Source organism: Triticum aestivum, chromosome 1B, assembly GCF_018294505.1.
Source record: "Triticum aestivum cultivar Chinese Spring chromosome 1B, IWGSC CS RefSeq v2.1, whole genome shotgun sequence".
NCBI classification, from domain to species: Eukaryota; Viridiplantae; Streptophyta; class Magnoliopsida; order Poales; family Poaceae; genus Triticum; species Triticum aestivum.
This window is the reverse complement of record NC_057795.1, coordinates 621,510,290-621,533,261: the sequence shown is the minus strand read 5'-3', so window position 1 is coordinate 621,533,261 and position 22,972 is coordinate 621,510,290. Positions and strand designations below refer to the sequence as shown.

The 22,972-nt window shown below is 45.7% G+C and overlaps 2 pseudogenes; both read right to left on the bottom strand.

The window, feature by feature from the left end:
* Positions 1-34: 34 nt before the first annotated feature.
* LOC123143008 (ABA-inducible protein PHV A1-like) lies at positions 35-22,972 on the bottom strand (annotated as a pseudogene).
* LOC123143001 (late embryogenesis abundant protein 19-like) lies at positions 16,851-20,009 on the bottom strand (annotated as a pseudogene).

Genomic DNA, 22,972 nt, shown 5'->3' with positions numbered 1-22,972 from the left:
CTTGGATGAGACGTGTCTGCTCACCCAGTTCATCGGAACAAAATAAAGTTTATTATTACAAAAGAGAAGTCTGACGAACACAAAGATACATCTCCCGTCAGACATCCGTACTGACCCAGGACACTGAGCAGCATAAGGAGAGTTTACAACAAGATGTGCGTCCGCGTCCGGAAACCATGAAACTGGAACGTAAAATGTGTATCAGGAGAAGGAAACGAAAGCAAATTAAGCGCGAGTGGCATGCATCTAGTGATCCCTGGTGATCCTCTCGGTGGTGTCCTTGGTGGCGGCGTTGTTGCCTGTGCCATCTCCGCCCATCCCCAGCGTGTTGGCCACGGCGTCCTTGGCGCCCACCACCGTCTCGCCGGCCTGCTGGAGCACGCTGCCGGTCTTGTCCTTGCCGGCCACGGCGGACTCCTTGGCATACTGCGCCGCGTCGTATGTCCTGTCCTGCGTGTACTGCGCCGTCTCCGCCGCCTTCTGCCTGGCCGCCTCGGCGGTCTCGGCAGCCTTCTGCTTGGCCATCTCCGTCTTCTCGCCGAGGAAGCTGCCGGTCTGGTCCTTGCTCTCGACGGTGCGGTCCTTGGCGGCCTGCGCGGTCTCGGAGGCCTTGTCCTTGGCGGCCTGCGCCGTCTGGGACGCCTTGTCGGTGGCCTCGCCGGCCTTGTGCTTGGAGGCCTCCGTGGCGCCTTGCCCCTGCCCGGACGCGTGCCCCGCCAGGCCCGCTGCCTGGTCTTTGGCCTCGTACGCCTTGTCCTTGGCCGCGCCCATCGCCTGCCCGGCCTTCTCCTGCAAACACCAACACCGCGGACGATCACAACGTTTCAGACGCGGCGCACGCAGCAGCATTTTCTCGAAGGCATCCATGGAGAAGACGTACGTACCTGGGAGTGGCCCTTGGCCTCGCCGGCGCCGTAGCTCGCCTGGTTCTGGTTGGATGCCATCTCCCACGTAGGAAGGAGTAGTGCTAAACTGGCTCAAACAAACTGACAACAGCGGATCAGCAGTCGGAAAACAAGATAATCTTTAAGTAGCACTTTGGCTGTTGCTCAACTTGGTTTCGATCGGCTGTGTGTTTGACTGGCCTAGAGCAGAGCGGGGGCGGTTTATATAGGCTGCAGCTACGGGACACGTCGCTCGCCGGAGCACGTCCATGGCCGCCACGTAGAGAGGACACGCGCTGTGACACGTCCGTACCTTCGTGAAGCTCGATCGCTCACCCATATCACGAGCTAGCATGTGATTCGATGCAGCACATGCGGATGCCAGTGCCGAAGGCCAAGTAGGAGTCTTCTGTTTGATCAACGCGTCCCAGCCTCACTGCATCTCTATTCCCGAGTTCTTATAGAGCTGATAGAAAATTATGCACACATGCGAAGCTTGGACTACCACAAGTGGAAAGCTGTCCCACTAATATATTATGATGACGTAGAAGAGGGGGCACCGGAACATACTATGCTCATTTTTCTACGAATTAGACATGGAGGAGCGAGTGCTGGGTGGCGGATTACTGTACAACACTAGTGCAGAACCGGCCTTTAGTGTCGGTTCGTAACGGCCTTTAGTGTCGGTTCTCCAACCGGCACTAAAGAATGGGGACTAAAAGTCCTCCCTTTAGTACCGGTTCGTCACGAACCGGCGCTAAAGTGTGAACACGTGGCACGAGCCAAACCTGGGTGCGCGTAGGGTTTTAGTACCGGTTGGTAACATCAACCGGTACTAAATGTTTGGTTTTTTTAAAAAAAATTGCTTTAGTTTTGTGTTTTCAATTTAATTTAGTGATCGTTTTACATTACAATGAGTTGTTAAATCATTAGGTGAAAGTACCACGGATTAGTTTCGACTGGAGGATCTAGCTAGCTATATATATATATATATATATATATGCCATATCGATATTATATACCGCTATCATTACCGCTATCAAATCACCACCAACAGTAGCTTAAAGAAGAAAAATTCACTTGTATCAGAAGCAAAAATATCATCGAGTTCAACATGATTGTCATGATATTATAAGCGTTCATATATAACACCACAAAAGTAAATCACTCTTTGAGATTAAGTTCAGAACGAAGAACACGAACATGAAAAGACAAGTACTAAGAGCAGCATGTTAAATCACTCCTGCTAGCTACTCTTTCTCTGGTAAAATAGCATAGAACATGTATAGCTCTCCCGATTTATCAAACTGGAGCATGCAGATGAACCTGTCTCCTAATCGTGGACTGCGCTTCTCATTGCTGCCCCCTAGTACTTCTCTGCGATCGTTAACAATTTTCCTCCAATCTTTCACTATTAAGCATTCATCGCTTCTAGAAATCCTGAATGCATTAATGTGCAATGCAGGATATCTTGGCCGTAAGCTAACAATTGACATGCGACCTTTAGTCTCAATCCCCTGAGACACAACTGTCATCGGGAGTCCCTGTTGAAGAACATCGTATAGTACTTAATTAATATACTTAGCAATAAAAGTTTAGCAAAAAAATTATGTATGCAAAAGATGCACTGAGGACAAATAGTAAAAATCTTACCATCATTCTTAAATAGATGTGACCGTAGTTCAATACCATCACTATCAGTCGCACGTTTTGAGTACTAACATTTCTAAGTGCAGGAAGAAAATTTGTCTTAACAGTATGAAGATCCTCAAGCCATGAAACACAATGACTTATCTCCTCGCAGTTTAGTTCAGCTTCGGGACAGTAGTAGGTCCTGTCTACCAAGCGCCGGACATTTTTGGTTGAATGGAGATAAGCTGTCAATAGAAATTAGTTGTCAATTATTTTTGAATAAGCAATATCAAAGATAAAAATATAGTTGAGAAAAACTCACATAATGGTAGAACTGGATGCGTCTGCACATCGACCCATATGTCTCTATTACCTTCAATATCATCTTCCGAACGAATATCAAAGGTGATAACCATACCAGGCTCAAATGCATAAGTCTTGCATAGTGCTTGCCAAGTTTTGCATTCAAAATAGGTGTACGTGTGTGCATTGTATACTTTGACGTTGAAAGTATAACCATGCTCAATTTTCAGGTAAACTCTCTTTACCTCCATAGTTTCCATATCATTAAAACATATCTTATCCAAGACAAAAATTCTTGCATGACAGGGGATGCGCTAGCAGAATAGTGAAAATTAAAAATTATAAGTCAGGCAAATGAAGCATATATAAGTCATGCTTAATTACGAAAACAAACTTGTCGTTGTGACTTACTGTATCGAATTCAAAGGTTTCATCCAGCTTGATGCTGAATCGCCTATCATCAACAAGGAAATTTCTGTTGCACTGGCCGCGCTGGTCTTCACATTATTCGCACATAATGAAATTTTTTCTGTCATCAGACGACATTTCCTATGTTCATATTATGCGAAACATTAAACACTTACTAATTCAATTAATTCAACTACTTCTATTAATTCAACTAAGCATTTACTAAAAATAAACTAGTTATATTAATTCAACTAGTTAACTAAACATTTACTAAAAATAAACTAGTTATATTAATTCAATTAGTTCAACTAAGCATTTACTAAAAATAAATTACTAGTTCTATATATTAATTCAACTAGTTCAACTAAACATTTACTAAAAATAAACTAGTTATATTAATTCAACTAGTTCAACTAAGCATTTACTAAAAATAAACTAGTTACATGTTTGGTTGAATGTAGATAAGCTGTCAATAGAAACTATAGTTATATTAATTCAATTAGTTCAACTAAGCATTAACTAAAAATAATCTAGTTCTATATATTAATTCAACTAGTTCAACTAAACATTTACTAAAAATAAACTAGTTCTATATATTCAACTAGTTCAACTAATCTCATATACATAAATTTTCTTACTAAAAATAAACTAGTTCTAATTCATCTAACATTAACATTTCTAACATTCTAAAAATAAACTAGTTCTAATTCATCTAAACATTAGAAAACAGAAAATAAGTAAAAAAATGTGTGTGTGTGCGTAGTGTGTGTATGTGTGTACGTACATGTGTAGTGTACGTGTAGTGTGTGTGTGTGTGTGTAGTGTGTGTGTGTATGTGTGTATGTGTGTGTGTGTGTGTGTATGGAGCAGGCCGGGCGCGTACGGGCGTCGGGGGCGGCGGCCGGGGACGGCGACGAGACGGGCGGCGGGGGCGGCGCCGGGGGCGGCACCGGGGGTGGCGACGACAACGGGCGGCGGGGGCCACTACAAGAAATATGCTATCTTGTGACCTCCACTATTGGTCACTGAAAGGTCATAGTTTTTCATTTGCGACCTTTTTGTGACCAAAAACAGAAGGTCAAAAGCTGACAGTCGTAAACTGACTATAGCGACCTTCTCTGTGAGAAGGTCGTAGACGTTTACGACCAAAATATGCCTATTGTTTTGTTTTGGTCACTAGCAACCTCCCCAGGCCACGTAGGCATCCAGCGTGGCAAGCTGATGTGGCACAAGATTCAGCCCGGTCTGATTCGGCGTTTTACATGGGCCGAGCCCATTAATTCAGCCTTTTTATATTTTTTTCGTGTCAATTTTTGGTCGATTTCATGGGCCTAGCCCAACATTATAGCCTTTTTATTTTTGGACCGTAGCCTTTGTTTCTCTTTTTTTTAATGCATGCCAATTGTCAAATTCTGGTAAGTGGGTCCCAAATGTGACGTTCTAGTTTGTGGGACCCTACTGTCAAGGTCATGTTCTTTCATATTTCAATATGCAAATACAAAAAACAGACACAATATTTTAAATAACAGCAGGAAGCAATCTGCTACATCATATAACATACATAAAAATGTGATCAGCATCAAGTTTACAATTAGATAACACACATACTGCCCAAGTGTATCAGCCCAAGTCTATCACAGGAGCCCTACAAGTTCTGCTACATCATATAACACACAAATAGGATCAGCTCCCAGAACTAGCACACGTACAAGATCTGCTACAAGGAGTTCATTACTCCCAGAACTAGCTCAATGAGGTAAAACTATGCTTCATCCAACTTCTTTGTCCTGAATGAAATGCCAGCATCTGCACATTGTAGAACAAAATGTTTAGGGACAAATAAAAGTAAATCGAACGGCAAAGTATCAAAAAAACTAAAGTATTAAAAACTGCAGTAATTTACTCGTAGTTGGCAGGTACACAATACCATGGTTTTAATATAAAATACAGAGAAAGTGTTTGGCTACAACATAGAATGTTGTAAAATTTGTAGACTAGCCCTTAAGCAGTCGCATCTAGCTAGCCGATGTGGCAGCCAATGCAAACACGAGCTAGCCGGTTGTGTACTGTTCCTGTTATGTTAATCTAGCTAAGTAGGTTGGCTAGCCCTTGCCATTCATGTCCATATTAACCGAAGCATACATAGACGGCAGATTTTGGCATGCTAGAATTCTTACGGCAAACAAGATTGTTTGTCCAGTAAATTATTCGTTAGGAACATCTCAGGTATACAAGAAACGGGATAATGATTCATTATCCATATGAGGGTGACCTCTGTGGTGCAGTCTATTAAGCACGAGTACATTAAGAAACCCCGAAACAAAACCCTAAGCTACAAGATATCAAGCAGAGGCCCACAATTCAATGTATTTCAGGCCATGGGGGCACCAAACTGTATAACCATGCATGCAAACGAAGCAAACAACACAAATAATGGCATTTAACAAGTGCACCAATAGTTGCATTTAAGGTAAACAAGAGCTGCATAGCAGAGTGCAAGAGAATGACATCATAATTCTTGCTTGTTGCAATCTAAACAACATCACCACAAGTTCTATGATGCATCCAAACTTGTGAATTTGTGCACAGATCCGAGCATGATACTACGTGAGACAGAAGTGTGTTACAGATTGCCTTTGCCAGGGAGACCTAAATGCAGGAAGTGTGCCACAGACCCAAACAATATCACAGACATAAGCTAATCAACGGAGGAAGGAGGACACTGGGACCTAACCTGTACATGAAGATGTCGCGGTTTGCAAGCAGCCCTCCTTCTCCGGCTCCCACTGCGCACATGAGGTCTTCCAGGGATATGTTGTTCACCTGATCACCACCTCCCTGCATGCCACACACACACACACACACACACACACACACACTGTGCAAGTTAGATTACATACAGACAGATTGTGTTTCTAATGCCCAGCCGCCACATGCCGTTGTTAGTCAGCAAATTATGATCAGGGTGGAACATACAAGATAAGCAGATAACATCTGTAACAAAATAATATAGAAGGAAACAGTGATGAAACTTTGAAGGTTTTTACACGTTTGGAAGGTTTTATGTGCTTATCTTCACAACAAATGGTAAATTAATGCCGCAACATCCTATTTGCATCCATTCCGTAGAACAAAGAAGTGATATAAAGAATTTCAGATAAAATGCCACCCTGATAACTGTATAAATTTCTGTTGGGTGGGGGGATAATCTAGAAATATACCAATCTGAACACTAAACCAACATGTTATCTGAACATTCCCCTACCGAACTGAACTCGTATATGGAAATACAAACCAACAAATCAGACGAACATAGCAATTTCTGCACACTCCAGAGCAGGTATTACTGACTAAATCAACCTATTTCCTCTAGTATTTCACAAAGATTACAGGTCCGTACACAACAGCGGTCTGATTCCCTTGACAGGGCTAAGCACTACAAAGAAGTCGACCTAGGCAGTACGCGATGGAACTAACAGAGCAGGTGCAGAGCTGATGCTACGCAGACATTACAGAGCGGAATCGACCGGGTTCAGGTGGATGAATCAACATTGCTTTGGCTGGCTCACCAAGGTTGCTCGAGAAGGAAAAGGAATGGACCCAAATCCGTACCTCGGCTCGGAGGAGCCGACGACCCAGGCTGGTCGACGCCGACGAGCGTGGCCGGCAGGATGCCAAAGACGAAGTCGCCGAAGAAGATGTTGTAGCTCCGAGGCGCGCGCCGTGGTGCTCCTGCCATGGGCCGGGCGCGCGAGTACGGTCGGGCTCCTCCCGCTTCTCCTCCAGAGGCCTCCGCCGTGCGCTGCTCCCATACGAGCCCTGCATGTCACCCAAGGAGAGGAGAGGAGCGCATATGTTAGGAACCGCAGGAGAGGGAGGGGAGGCGCGGAGTGTCGTGCACGTACGTGGTCGTGGCGGGGCACGCCGCCATCCTGGCCGTGGACTGCCTGCCTGTGGTCGCCGAGCTGGCGAGACGAGGCGCCGCGCGACAAAATCCCAAGGACGGAGTGGTTGGTTGGCTCTAAGTGGATAAGGCTAGGGGAGAACGGGAGGGAGGGAGGAGCTCGATCTCGTCTATGGTGAGGGTCGTCGATGGTGGGCGGCGGCGGATCAAGATCTGAGGGAGGGAGAGGGTGACTTGGAGATGGGGATCTGGGATCGAGGGGCGCGGGAGAGGGTGACTTGGAGATGGGGATCTGGGATCGAGGGGCGCGGGAGAGGGTGGAGCAGCGGCGCTTGGGGGGTGGGGGTCGAGCTCCGCCGGAGGGAGGTGGCCGTCGCGCACAGGAATGAAGATGGAGGCCGGGGGCTCTGACTTGGATTGGATCTGGGCGGTGGCGGCGATTGGGAGAATGGGGCTAGGGTTTCGTGGGTGGACGAGGATGAGAGGGATACAGGGTGATTCGGGAGGGGGTGAGAGCGACGAGGGGGGTGTGGGCTGCCGTCGGATCCGGGCGCATCCGACGGTGCTTAAGCCATGATCCGCGTGAGCTGATTTTAGACCAATCAGAACAGAGTATCCCCTTTGATGATGTTAAGACCATTTAAATTGGTCATAATCGATTGAAAATAAGATTTTGAATCATGTCTGTTATTTGACTACCTAAGAAATTTATAAAAATATGGAAATAGAAAACCTTCGCATTGTGTCACCAAGTGTGAACTACTTTTCAGTAAAAATAACAAACTTTGAATATTGTTAATATCATTAAAAAAGTGTTCTAAGATATGAGTTTTTTTGTAAGAGAATCATTTTTCGAGTGTCCAAAATGATATTTTTATAAAGAACCTAGCAAATATTTTTTGCAAATTTGGAGCACATCAATTTTATAATTCACAATCATAGCACGTGTGGAGCACATCAAATACTTTTTCAAGCTTATGTAGTTGTGTTTTTCTATTTGTTTCTCTTATGTTTTTTGCACAAGGGTGCATTTTGGAATGGCATAGTTCGTTCAAATTATCTCATATTGTGCACAAAGGTGCATATTGGAATGACAAACAATAATGCCTAAGGAAGTTTTCATTTTCTTTGGACGAAAAATCAATTTTCCATTTTTTGAGTGCCCAAAATAAGTTTTTTTGTGAAGGACCTATCATATATTTTCGCAAAATTGGACCATATAATTTTTATAAAAAACTAGGCCATATTTAATGCACAATTTACCAAATGGTTGGGTGTCAAATTTTTTGATCCATCTCAGGTGAAAAAGAGAAATCTTCGTCGATTCAGTAGGAAGCGGGTCAAATTTGAACTACAGCTGCCTCATAGTTTGCTCTTTATTTTTTCCAAAAATCATTTCTAGGTACATAAGTATCTATTTAATCATAGAAACACCAAATAAATTCCAAGATTCAACCACTAGCTAGGAATGGTCAAGCCCGCTGTTTTGACCGCATTTTGAAACGGGCATAAAAAATTCAAAAAAATCAAAAAATTGGAAAACCTTCGCATTGTGTCATTATACGTGACGAAGTTCCAGAAAAAATAATAAACTTGTAATATGGTAATTATTTTAAAAAAGTGTTCTAAAAAATGAGCTATCATGCGTGAAGATTCATGGCTTTCAAGCCAAATGATCAATCTTATGGCCACATTCATGGCATAGTTTGTTCAAATGATCTCATATTGTGCACAAGGGTGCATCTTGGAATTCCAAACAATGTTGCCTAAGGAAGTTTTCATTTTCTTTGCACGGAAAATTCATTTTTCATTTTCCGAGTGCCCAAAAGGAGGTTTTTTTATGAAGGAACTACCAAATAATTGTTGCAAAATTGGACCAAATCATTTTCATAAAATACTAGGCCATATATAATGCACAATTGACAAAATGGTTGGGTGAAAAAAGTTTTCATCTACCTCTGGTGAAAAAGACAAATTATCGTCGATTCAGTTGGAAACGGGTCAAATTTGAACTGTAGCTGCCTCATAGTTTGCTCTTTATTTTTTCCAAAAGTCATTTCTAGGTACATAAGTATCTATTTAATCATAGAAACACCAAATAAATTCCAATATTCAACCACTAGCTAAGAACGGTCAAACCCGCCGTTTTGACCGCATTTTGAAACGGGCATAAAAAATTTAAAAAAAAATCAAAAAATTGGAAAACCTTCGCATTGTGTCATTATATGTGACCTAGTTTCCAGGAAAAAATAATAAACTTGTAATACGGTAATTATTTTAAAAAAGTGTTCTCAGAAATGAGCTATCATGCGTGAAGATTCATGGCTTTCAAGCCAAATGATCAATCTTATGGCCACATTCATGGCATAGTTTGTTCAAATGATCTCATATTGTGCACGAGGGTGCATCTTGGAATTCCAAACAATGTTGCCTAAGGAAGTTTTCATTTTCTTTGCACGGAAAATTCATTTTTCATTTTCCGAGTGCCCAAAAGGAGGTTTTTTTGTGAAGGAACTACCAAATAATTGTTGCAAAATTGGACCAAATCATTTTTATAAAATACTAGGACATATATAATGCACAATTGACAAAATGGCTAGGTGAAAAAAGTTTTCATCTACCTCTGGTGAAAAAGACAAATTACCGTCGATTCACTTGGAAACAGGTCAAATTTGAACTGTAGCTGCCTCATAGTTTGCTCTTTATTTTTTCCAAAAATCATTTCTAGGTACATAAGTATCTATTTAATCATAGAAACACCAAAAAAATTCTAATATTCAACCAGTAGCTAGGAACGGTCAAGCCCGCCGTTTTGACCGCATTTTGAAACGGGAATAAAAAATTCAAAAAAATTCAAAAAATTGGAAAACCTTCGCATTGTGTCATTATCTGTGACCAAGTTTCCAGGAAAAATAATAAACTTGTAATACAGTAATTATTTTAAAAAAGTGTTCTCAGAAATGAGCTATCATGCGTGAAGATTCATGGCTTTCAAGCCAAATGATCAATCTTATGGCCACATTCATGGCATAGTTTGTTCAAATGATCTCATATTGTGCACGAGGGTGCATCTTGGAATTCCAAACAATGTTGCCTAAGGAAGTTTTCATTTTCTTTGCACGGAAAATTCATTTTTCATTTTCCGAGTGCCCAAAAGGAGGTTTTTTGTGAAGGAACTACCAAATAATTGTTGCAAAATTGTACCTAATCAATTTTATAAAATACTAGGCCATATATAATGCACAATTGACAAAATTGTTGGGTGTCAAAATTTTCGATCCACCTCTGGTGAAAAAGACAAATTCCCGTCGATTCAGTTGGAAGCGGGTCAAATTTGAACTGCAGCTGCCTCATAATTTGCTCTTTATTTTTTCCAAAAATCATTTCTAGGTAAATAAGTATCTATTTAATCAGAAATACATGGTTTGATGGCGAGACATCGAGGTTTGGACGGTGGTCGAGGGTCCCAACTCTAGAACGCGTAAGCTCGCATGCCCGCCGCATGGTCACCGCGTGACCGTGGCGTTGCCATGTGTTCTTGGCGGCCTACGCATGTATAGTGGGTTGGGCACTCCCCAGGTAGGTGCTAGGAAGAAAATCACAATATAAGATTCTCACGAGGAGATCGATCGATGCTCAAACATGAATAAGCAGCCAAGTGTTTGATTTGCGGTACGAGAAATGCACATGGCTAATGGGCGTGAGTTTTGGCTGAGGATGATCTGTTACTAAGAAGACCGTCTTCACAAATTTTCACCTCAAAAGGAGGAGCCTAGGTGGTACTTGCTTTACACAGTACCACACTGGACATAAATACGAATGTTGAAGCTGGGCTCAAAATAATGAATGGATTGAGCTGGCATTGGTGGAGGATGTTTATTTGGGCATAGGAAAGCACTGTAGAAAATGGATACCATTTGGACATGCCAAAGTGGTACTTCCTTCACAAAGTGCTGCTCTGAACAGAATAGGAAAATGAATATTTTCGAATTATTTTTGAACTAGGCAAGGAATGTTTTTGACATATTTGATGAAGATATGATCCAAAACATTTATGAGAATTTTTTGGAAATTTTAGGAATGACAAAAATATAGGTTGCTTCACAACCTAGGGAAAAAACTGCCACATGGACATGACACATAGGCAAAACTGATGAGATGGCGCCTAGTCATCACAACCCACCATAATTTACAAGGCTATGACCATCTATATTGGTCATTAACAACTAGAAATAAGGCAACGGACTAGCGCTGTTTGCTTTGTGACCTTTTCGTGTAAGGAAATTACGACCTTTCTGACCAAAATGGTCGCAATGGTTTAGGGTTTGGAGGCCCCCGAACAGCTTTTGACCAATTGGTCTGAAATGGTCATGGATCTATGACCAATTCTTTCAGGGTCACTGACAGAAGGTCACTAGTTGACATATTTCTTGTAGTGGGTGCGCGGTGGCGACGACGACGTGCGGCGGGGGCGGCGAGGGTGGCGGGGACGGCGACGACGTGCGGTGGGGGCGACGGCACGGCGGCACGATGGCGTCGGCGTCGTCGTCGGAGATCGAGATGTCTCGCGCGAGAAGTGAAACAAAGTGGCGACGATAACTGAATTTTCGTAAGTGACATATATATAGGAGGGGCCTTTAGTACCGGTTGGAGCCACCAACCGGTACTACAGGCCAATTTTGGCCAGCCCAAGCGGCGAGAAACGAGGGCCTTTAGTACCGGTTGGTGGCTCCAACCGGTACTAAAGGGCGATGCATTAGTACCGGTTGGAGCCACCAACCGGTACTAATGGACGTGCGCTGCCACCCGCAGTGCGCCACTTTTAGTCCCACCTCGCCGAGCGAAGGGCAGCCGCACTGGTTTATAAACCCAGCCGCGGCTGCCCTATCGAACTCCTCTATATAGCAAGCTTCTGGGCCTAACTAGGGCGCGCTGCCCTGTGAGCCTGCTGGCCCTTCTAGGCCTGTATTTGCACACCCTAGGTCTGGCAGGCCCATCGGGTAGCGCCCCAACATTTTTTTATAATTGTTTTTGCTTTATTTTTTCTTCTATTTATTTCTGAGTAGTTTTTTTTGCTGTATTTAGTTTCTTTATGAATATTTTTGCTTTATATAATTTTTTTTCTTTTCTGCATTATTTATTTTCTTCTATTTATTTTTGAGTAATTTTTTATATAGTTATTTCTTTTCTGCTTTATTTTTTTCTTCTATTTATTTCTGAGTAGTTTTTTTGCTGTATTTAGTTTCTTTGTGAATATTTTTGCTTTATATAATTTTTTTTCTTTTCTGCATTATTTATTTTATTTTATTTATTTTTGAGTAATTTTTTGTATAGTTATTTCTTTTCTGCTTTATTTTTTTCTTCTATTTATTTTTGAGTATTTATTTTTGCTGTATTTAGTTTCTTTGTGAATATTTTTTGCTTTATATTTTTTTTTCTTTTCTGCATTATTTATTTTCTTCTATTTATTTTTGAGTAATTTTTTATATAGTTATTTCTTTTCTTCTTTATTTTTTTCTTCTTCCTCTTCTGCTTCCTCTTCATCTTCCTCTTCATCTTCCTCTTCTTCTTCATCTTCCTCTCCTTCTTCCTCTCCTTCTTCTTCATCTTCTTCTTCCTCCTCCTCTTCCTCTTCTTCCTCTTCCTCTTCCTCTTCTTCTTCTTCTTCCTCCTGTTCTTCCTCTTCTTCCTCTCCTTCCTCTTCTTCTTCTTCTTCTTCTTCTTCTTCTTCTTCTTCTTCTTCTTCTTCTTCTTCTTCTTCTTCTTCTTCTTCTTCTGCTGCTGCTGCTGCTGCTGCTGCTGCTACTGCTTCTGCTTCTTCTTCTTCATCATCTTCCTCTTCTGCTTCCTCTTCATCTTCCTCTTCATCTTCCTCTTCTTCTTCATCTTCCTTTCCTTCTCTCCTTCTTCTTCCTCCTCTTCTTCCTCTTCCTCTTCTGCTTCTTCTTCCTCTTCTTTATATATAGAGTTCAATGAAGACCAAATGCTTGTGATAGTTTGAAAAATAACATATTTAAATTGTGCATCTGAATGCAGAAAAAATACATTGATCAATACCGCCTTTCAGCCAAAATGCGCTACTGCTACACAGAAGTACATATAAAAAATACATTGATCATCAATGATCTTTTTGTATAGAATCTAAATCGTCAATAGGAATCTACCACCGATTTAAGAACCGGCGAAGACTCCTATTGCAGCCACACATCCTACACATAGAGTTCAATGAAGACCAAATGTTTGGGATAGTTTGAGAAGTAACATACTTAAGGTGGTCAAATTCTTGTTAGGGGAGCGAGGTGGGACTAAAAATAGCGCCTGCTACAACCTCTTTAGTACCGGTTCGTGCCACAAACCGGTACTAAAGGTGCTGGCCGGGCACTAGCATCTTTACTACCGGTTCGTGGCACGAACCGGTACTGAAGATTCCCAAAGAACCGGTACTAAAGGTCACCTCCCGCCAAGTCATTTGAACCGGCACTAATGGGCGCCTTAGTGCCGGCTCATATGCGAACCAGTACTAATGTTTCTCATATTAGGTACTTTTTCTACTAGTGCAATGGCAAGGTGCTGTTGCACATCGGAGAAGCGATAGGATGTGGCAGATATGGCTGCGGATCGGAGGTAAAGATCAGAATATTGCTCGAAGCACTCCCAACTAGGGTTCCTTTGCCTCCTACCGGCGCAGACGCTCGTCCGCCTTGTCTCCGGTGGCTTTCGAGTTATGGGAGTGCGGCGGATCCCGGCCCTTGCCGAGGAGGGCTTCATTTTTAAATGTGTTTTCGAGATTTGTTAGAGTTTGTGTCCTATTCAGGAAGGCGGGACAGCGGCATCTCTTTGAAGATGAAATGAGATTCTCCTCGTCTAGCCCCGTTCCGGTCATGCGTCTAGCATAATCGGTGGGCGTATGTATGTGCGTCTCTGGCGGATCTTTTCTGGGTAGATTTGTCTCGGATCTGTTCGCCGTTCGTTTACATTCGTGTGTTCTTAGGTTGGATTCTTACTATCTACGCTACTCTTCATCGACGGCGGTTGCTGTTCTGGTGTGTTGGTCTTATGGGGTCTTAACACGATGACTTTCGGACTATCTACTATAACAAGTTTTGTCCGGCTCTGGTGAGGGAGGGGCGATGATGATGGGACGCCTTCGGCTCACTTCAGTGCTTGTAGTAGTCGCTAGGTGGTCTAAGAACTTGGATGCAATTTTTATTATTTTTAATGTTTGGTGACAGCCTCGACGGGACCTAAAAGATTCTCTACTTGTCCGAGTGAACATTTTAAACTCTACAAAAATTGGCCAAGTGAACATTTTTTTGCCTTTTGTAAGAAAAATATATTTGTTTTCTTAAGACAATGGCTTCTGTGGAAATCGTGGAAGCCTCGCAACCCGATCAAAATCCTGGTGGATGAATCGTGCAAAGCCTTGCCTCTTGAGATTATTCTCATGTGCTGCCAGATTTAGAGCCTGTTCGGTAATCCTCCTGCTCCACGAAATCCGCTGGTTCCTATTTGGCGCCTTAAGCGTCCGTTTCTTCACATTTCGCAAACGGGCGCACACCCTTCCTTCTGCGCTGGGCCGGCCCATCTTCGTTTTCTCTTTCTGTTTCTAATGGCAAAAAACTGTGCGCCCGGTGAGTTCCGAACCCGCGATCTGCTGCTCTAACATAAGCTACGCTAACCACCCCACCAACAACACGTGGTTTGTTCATTTTCCATCTTTTGACCACTTTTCTTCTTTCCTCTTTTTCCCTTTTTCTTTTTTCGTGTTCCTCTTTTTATTGGAAAGTTTTTGTTTCTTTTTTCTAAATTGGCTGAACTTTCTTCAAAATCAATGAACCTTTTTCAAATTGAACAAACAATTTTTTTCAAAATCAATGAACTTTTGCAGAATTTTGAATTTTTTTAAAAAATGACGATCTTTTTTTGAAAATCGATGAACTTTTTTTTGAGAATCGATGACTTTTTTTTCAAAATTGATGAACTTTTTCCAGATTTTGTTAACTTTTTTCAAAATCAATGAACTTTTTTTGAAAATCGATGATCTTTTTTTGAGAATCAATCGACTTTCTTTCTAAATCGATGAACTTTTTTTCAAAATCGATCAATATTTTACAATTTTCATGAACTTTTCGAAATTCGTGAACTTTTTTATCAAAATCGATTAACATTTTTTTAATCCATGAACTTTTTTTATAATCAAAATCGATTAACTTTTGTCAAATCCATGAACTTTTTATCAAAATCAATGAACTTTTTCAAAATCCGGTGAACTTTGTTGAAATTTGTGAACTTTTTTTAAATCCGTGAACTTTTTCTTTTACCAAAATTAGGTGAACTTTTTTCAAATTCGTGAACTTTTTCTTTTATCAAAATCCGGTGAACTTTTTTCAAATTCGTGAACTTGTTTCAAAAAATGATGATTTATTTTGTGAACATTTCTTTGAAATCCGTGACCTTTTGTCAAAATCGACGATTTTTTTTGAAAATTCATGAATTCTTGGTCAAATTGTCTTTCCTTTTTTTCAAAATAATTTGTACTGGGGCTTAAACATGGGTCAAATAGAGCTCTTTTCCGCACAAAACACAACAAGCTAACCTAGTGTAGTGGTAGGAGCGCCAAGTCCGTCAGCAAATGCATGTGGTTTCGAATCCTGGATGCTACACATTTTTCTTCACGTTTGTTTTTGAGCATCTGGTGGGAGAGATACTGGGCCGGCCCACTACCGCGCTCCTTCGAGCGCTAACTACGTTAGTGGGCGCTAAGGGCGCCGGAGAGGAGCACTCACGAAATCCTGCGCTCCGGCTCCTCAGGGCGAGCTCCCACTCCTCGATCGATCCTGTGAGGCAGAAAAACTGTTCGGCTTTTCGCTCCGCTCCGATTCATGAGTTGGGCCTAAAGCCCAATAATCTAGCCTGTGGCCCATGATGAGGTGAGGTGGTATGAGAGAAAATGAGAGTATAACTCAGAACGAACCGGTACTTTCACTTGTCAGTGCTTAGATCAGAGCTCTTCTTTAAGTAGATGTACCTTTGTGCATGAGTTTAGGAGCTCGAATTTTGAGGCTCACAATCTAGCGAAGCATTGTTCAAAGTTAGGGGTGGGCCGCCATGTTTGGTTAGGGCACCCCGGTGATCTCTCTTCTGTACCTATGAACATTATTTTGGTCTAAATAAAGCTTCGCGAGATTGTCTCAAAAAAAAAACTTGTCAGTGGCAACCTTGCGTAAATTTGTTGAACTCTCCCGTTTTCAGGAGCTGCGGAGCGCCACTTTCCTCGCTCCGAGACTTCTGCCTGTAGCTCGCTCCGCCCCACGCTGCCAACTCCGCGGAGTTAACCTTTTCGGGTCGGCTCCACCTGCTCCACGAGTGGAGTTGTGGAGCGGAGTCCCTCCGAACAGGCCCTTACTAGTGGTGTTTATTAAAAAAGACTCCCTTCTATCCATATTAGTTGTTGCTTATTTATTATTATAAAGTAGTATTTCCCTCCGTGAATAAATATAAGAACGTCACTACTTTAATGATCTAAATGCTCTTATATTTTTTCACAAAGGGAGTACAATTTTTAGATTGTATACAAAGATTTGTGGCCTGCAGACGCAAATGGATCAACCTTGAGTTGAGGCATGAGACGGGGGGGTCATCCTCCTTTTCGAAAAAACAAAACAAAATGAGGAGAGGTGTCACACAGACAAAAGCTACAGTATAGCATGGCACGTGTATAAGCTTAATTCCAAACTTTATTATTGTTACATCGTACTAGCACTTTAAATGGCAAACACAAAGATACATTACAGAATCAAAGTTGCGGCCAAAAAGTGCACGTGGAGATCATGAAACTGGAACACCAAATATGTGTGTTTTGAGAGAAGGAAACGAAAGCAAATTGAGCTCATGCGTCTAGTGGTGATCCGTGACGATCTTCTCTGTGGTGCCGGTGGTGTTGGTGTTGTCTCCGCCCATGCCCAGGGTGTTGGCCACGGCGTCCTTGGCGCCCACCACGGCGTTCACCACAGTTTCGCCGGCCTGCTGGAGGACGCTGCCGGTCTTGTCCTTGCCGGCGACGGCGGACTCCTTGCGTACTGCACCGCGTCGTATGTCCTGTCTTGCGTGTACTGCGTGATCTCCGCCGCCTTCTGCCTGGCCGCCTCGGCGGTCTCCGCCGCCTTCTGCTTGGCTATCTCCGTCTTCTCGCCAAGGAAGCTGCCGGTCTGGTCCTTGCTCTCGACGGTGCGGTCCTTGGCGGCCTGCGCGGTCTCGGAGGCCTTGTCCTTGGCTGTCTGCGCCGTCCCGGCAGCCTTGTCCTTGGCCGCCTGCGCCGTCTGGGACGCCTTGTCGGTGGCCTCGCCCGCCTTGTGCTTGGTGGCCTCCGTGGCGCCCTGGCCCTGTCCGGACGCGTGCCCCGCCAGGCCCGCCGCCCGGTCCTTGGCCTCGTACGCCTTGTCCTTGGCCGCGCCCATCACCTGCCCAGCCTATAGAAAGATAGAATTGGTATAACTGATGAATTGATTGTATTGCATTGAGGCCTCGGCCGGTATATATAAGAGTACAAGACTTGGGGTGCAAGGCAACCCCGAATACATATGGCAGTCTATGATATGAATATCTACAACTACCAAATATACTCTAACATCCCCCGCAGTCACAGCGGGAGCACCGCAGACGATGAGACTGGAGAAGGAGCCGAAGGCGGGAGCCGACAAACTAACATCCCCCCGGAGTTGGAACGGCGGTGCAGTGCAGACGCTGCGACTGGAGCGAAAAACCGGCGAGTAACTCATGCGGATGGTAGCCCTTTGTGCCGATGTCGAGGAAGCCGAGCTGTAGGGTGAATAGCCGTGGTCGAGGATGCCGTGCGTAGGGTAGCCGTGGTCGACGTACAGCTGTCAAGGTTGCCGAGGGTAAGGAGCCGCTCAGGAAGCCGCAGGTGCTCGAGGAGACGCCGTGAGGATGGTGGCGCGAAGGGGAAGCCACCTAGGACGAAGACGGCGACGCGTCGAGGCAGTCGAAAGGGGGTCGGTGCCGAAGTCGATGCAGTCAGGAGCCGATATGCGAGACATTCTCGGGTTTGCCAGGCCCAAAAAACACCTCGGGGACGATGGCGCGCACCGGTGTTGCCAATACCGGACGTGCGAGGGAGGGGACACACCAGGCGCTGTCGTCTGAGGGACCAGCAGAGGAGGCCTCCAGGACGGTCGCAGGCGTACAATGGCGGGGTAGAAGATGCCGATGCAGCCCGCACTCGTCGGAGTAGACGAAGGGAAAGAACAAGACGCTGACGCTGACGACGAGGTGGTGCTGGACGAAGCAAAGAGGTGAACCTGGACGATCTGGTGCAAGGCCTGATGATCCAGATGATGCGGCGGCGGAGCTCGAAGGAGACGACGAAGAACTCGAACAACTTGATGAAGACCACGCGCACAAGGCGCGCACTGACGTAGTCGTAGACGATGTCGAGGACGTAGTCGATGGCGATGAAGATGCAACGGCGGAGAGGACCAGGGAGAACGGCGCTGCAAACGATGCAGCCGCAACCCTCGTGTCGGTGGAGATGCACGCGTACTGAAGACACTCGTCCCAAATCCGTACGTGTCGCGACCGTACGCTGGTCAGTTGATCAGACCGACAACGCACGTGTGAGACGACGGACGACGATGCTGCATAGATCGGAGTCATGGCGGAGAAGTCGGGGACGACCGGCTTGGGGACCGTGTTGCTGAGGAGCCTAGCGGCGCTGCGGGTGGAGCCCCGACACGCACCGCACGCCAGCCCGGACGACACGGGTGTTGGAGAAGAACAGCCGGTGATGATGTCAAAGAAGAGGCGTGCGCTCGACGGGCGGTGGGCGACTCAATCTCGATCAGTGATCGAGTAAAAAATCAAAGAAACTACCAAAAAGAAATCAACAGCAACAAATCTTCGTGTAAATCTCCAGGTTGCACGTAGAACAGACCCCTCAGCCTCTTTTCTCTGCCCGCCACCTACCATCAGGACCCCGTGGTGGGAGACAGAGGAAGATGGCTGGGTGGAGGGACGGCGCCGCCACGGGACCGGACGACGACGAGTGGAGGGCGCCCGCGGAAGCCCTAGCTGGCACCACGGCAGCGCGGGGAAGGACGCGTGCGCCGCAAGGAGACCGCGGCTGCCACCACGGCGGCGCGAATCGGGGTCGTCGTCGACGGCCTCCATGACGGATGATGAGGTACACGTCGATCTGCTGCTGCTGGACGCGAGACGACGACAGATTAACTCGATCCGCCGCAAAGGAGGGTGCTGCCCCCAGCGGAGGTCATAGGAAACCTCTCCGGGGGCGCGCTACGAAGCCGTCGTGAGGGCGCGCTGATTGCGCACCGTGGTGGACGGCCGGTGGCGCGAGAAGAACAGGGGTGCGTGAGAAGCAGCAGAAGAATTAGGGTTTGTGGCCAAGGATCCGAACCTAACCTCGTGATACCATATAGAAAGATAGAATTGGTATAACTGATGGATTGATTGTATTGCATTGAGACCTCGGCCGGTATATATAAGAGTACAAGACTTGGGGTGCAAGGCAACCCCGGACATATATGGCAGTCTACGATATGAATATCTACAACTACCAAATATACTCTAACACAGCCTTCTCCTGCAATGCAAACAGCACGGTCACATCCCATCTCACACACGGCGCACGCAGCAGCATTTTCTCGGAGACATCCATGGAGAAGACGTACGTACCTGGGTGTGTCCCTTGGCCTCGCCGGCGCGGTAGCTCGCCTGGTCCTGGTTGGATGCCATCTCTCACGTAGGAGTTGTGCTAAACTGGCTCAATCAAACTCACAATAGTGGATCAGCAGTCAGAAAACAGGATAATCTTTAGTAGTATCTCTTGGTTTCGATCGGCTGTGTCTGACTGGCCTAGAGCAGAGCGTGGCGCTTTATATAGGCTGCAGGCTGCAGCTACGGGACAGGGCCGGGGACACGTCGCGCGCCGGAGCACGTCCACGGCCGCCACGTAGAAAGGACACGCGGTGTGACGCTTCCGTAGCTTCGCGAAGCTCCATCGCTCACCCATATCACGAGCTGCGTGCGGATGCCGGCGCCGAAGGCCAAGTAGGAGACGAACAGGTACGAGTAAACAAGTGTAGGAGTCTTGTGGTTGATCAACGTGTCCCAGCCTCATTGCATCTCTGTTCCCGAGTTCTGATAGAGCTGTGATAGAACATTATGCGCACATGCGATGATTAGACTACCACAAGTAGAAACTGTCCCACTAATAATTACTCTGCTCATTATGCACACATGCGATGATTAGACTACCACAAGAGTGTTATATGATGATGACGTGGAAGAGGGGTCACCAGGGACATACTCTACTCATTTTTCTACGATATAAGTTAGACATGGATGAGCGAGTGCGGGGTGGCAGATTACCGTACAACGGGAACGTGCTGGTGCACGTCGGAGAAGCGACAGGGCGCGGCAGATGTGGCTGCGGAGACCACCGGAGGTGAAGAGGAAGAGCGCAATTGAACCCAGGAAATGTGATATGGTGCGAGAGAGCTGTTTGTTTTTGTTTTCCTATAGGACTCTTCATCATTGTGACGTACTCTTTTTGTCAGTTTTTTAACACTAGTATAGTGTCAAAAAACGTCTTACATTACGGGATAGAGTAGTATCAACCATTGTCATTAATTATTAAATAGAGTATGTGATATAAGTTAACCACGGTCAAATCATTATCGGATATGAAATAAACACATACGATCAAGTCTGGCTTCTCACTCGGCAACATTTTCAAGAAGAGATAAATGCCCTCGTGTCATCGTCGTCACGTCTCGCCGTTAACAACCTTGATATGAACTTTTATTGCCGGGACCTGTCAAACAAGACCAACACAACAACAGATAGACAACACATTCAACAAGGTAACGATGCAAATTCTTGTTGCGGTGTCTGGCTAATAAAGCCTAAGACAAGAGTTTTCACTCGGACATGAAGCGGTTTTTCAATCAATATCCGGAAGACGGATCATCCAATAGTTGCATTCGCTGGTACACCACACCATAGCCAAAAGGCACTAGCAAGTTGGTGCGATGTGCTTTGGCCCCTCCAGCCAAGCCAATTCCCAGAAGCTCGCCTTGTTTCCATCTCCAATGTCGACCTAGTAAGCCGATGAAACAAGTCCAAATTGTCCCAATCACATGGGTTTCCGGTGCCAACCCACATTCTATCCAGCGTCTCCCATTCAAGCCATGGCCATCTAAAGTGAAGTGCGCGAGCAAACTTGTCAAGGTGCAGGATCCCAAGGCCACCGAGGTTGAAGAGGGCGGCACACCGACATCCAATTAATTTTGCAGTGGTCACCAGAGACCTTGTCGGAGCTTGCCCAAAGAAATGTCTTATGGATCTCGTCGATGGCTTGCAATACCTCCACCGGTATGATGAGTGTGGAGATGTGGTAGATCGTGATGACAGTGAGGACCGACTTGACCAAGGCAGTGATGCCCTTCGGTGAGCAGTGTTTCCCTTGCCGAGGGGGCAACTTGCTGCCACTTGGTCGAGGAGGCAACTTGCTGCCACTTGGTCTCCAAGATGTTGGAAGTGGATCTGCTTTAGCCGCTTGATTGAAATGTGGAGAAATGTGGACGCGTGGATTGGTTCGTAAACCGGTACGGGGCAGCGCAATTAAAATTTGATGGTCCGCTTTGAAGATGCCTTTACTAGTACCATTTTAGATGAAGTTTCTCTTGTACCAGTACCATTTTAGATGAAGTTTCTCCATACAGCAATTTCGGCAATCTTCGGATTGTACTCACCCGGTAAAGTATTTTACTCCCTCGATACAATAATATAAGACGTTTTAAATCACTTTAAAGAGGGAGTCTATACGAAGATTTGTAGATTTGTGGCCCGCAGACGCCAGTGGATCATCCTGGGATAAGGCATGTCTGCTCACTCGGTTCATCAGAACAAAATGAGGGGAGGTGTCAATATCACATGACACAAACTACAGTATACCATGCCACGTGTGTGAGCTTAATTCCAAACTTTATTATTGTTACATCGTACTAGCACTTGAAATGGCAAACACAAAGATACTCCGCCCATGGAAATCATGAAACTGGAACACCAAATACGTGTGTATTGCGAGAAGGAAACGAAAGCAAATCGAGCTCATGCGTCTAGCGGTGATCCTTGACGATCTTCTCTGTGGTGCCGGTGGTGTTGGTGTTGTCTCCGCCCATGCCCAGCGTGTTGGCCACGGCGTCCTTGGCGCCCGCCACGGCGTTCACCACCGTCTCGCCGGCCTGCTGGAGGACGCTGCCGGTCTTGTCCTTGCCGGCGACGGCAGACTCCTTGGCGTACTGCGCCGCGTCGTATGTCCTGTCTTGCGTGTACCGCGCCGTCTCCGCCGCCTTCTGCCCGGCCGCCTCGGCGGTCTCCGCGGCCTTCTGCTTGGCCATCTCCGTCTTCTCGCCGAGGAAGCTGCCGGTCTGGTCCTTGCTCTCGACGGTGCGGTCCTTGGCGGCCTGCGCGGTGTCTGAGGCCTTGTCCTTCGCTGTCTGCGCCGTGCCGGCAGCCCTGTCCTTGGCCGCCTGCGCCGTCTGGGACGCCTTGTCGGTGGCCTCGCCGGCCTTGTGCTTGGTGGCCTCCGTGGCGCCCTGCCCCTGTCCAGAGGAGTGGCCTTGTGCTCGGCCGCGCCCATCAACTGCCCAGCCTTCTCCTGCAATGCAAACAGCACGGTCACATCCCATCTCAGACACGGCGCTTGGGCTCGTCGGAGACCGTCGACAGAAGTACGTACCTGGGTGTGGCCCTTGGCCTCGCCGGCGCGGAAGCTGGCCTGGTCCTGGTTGGATGCCAT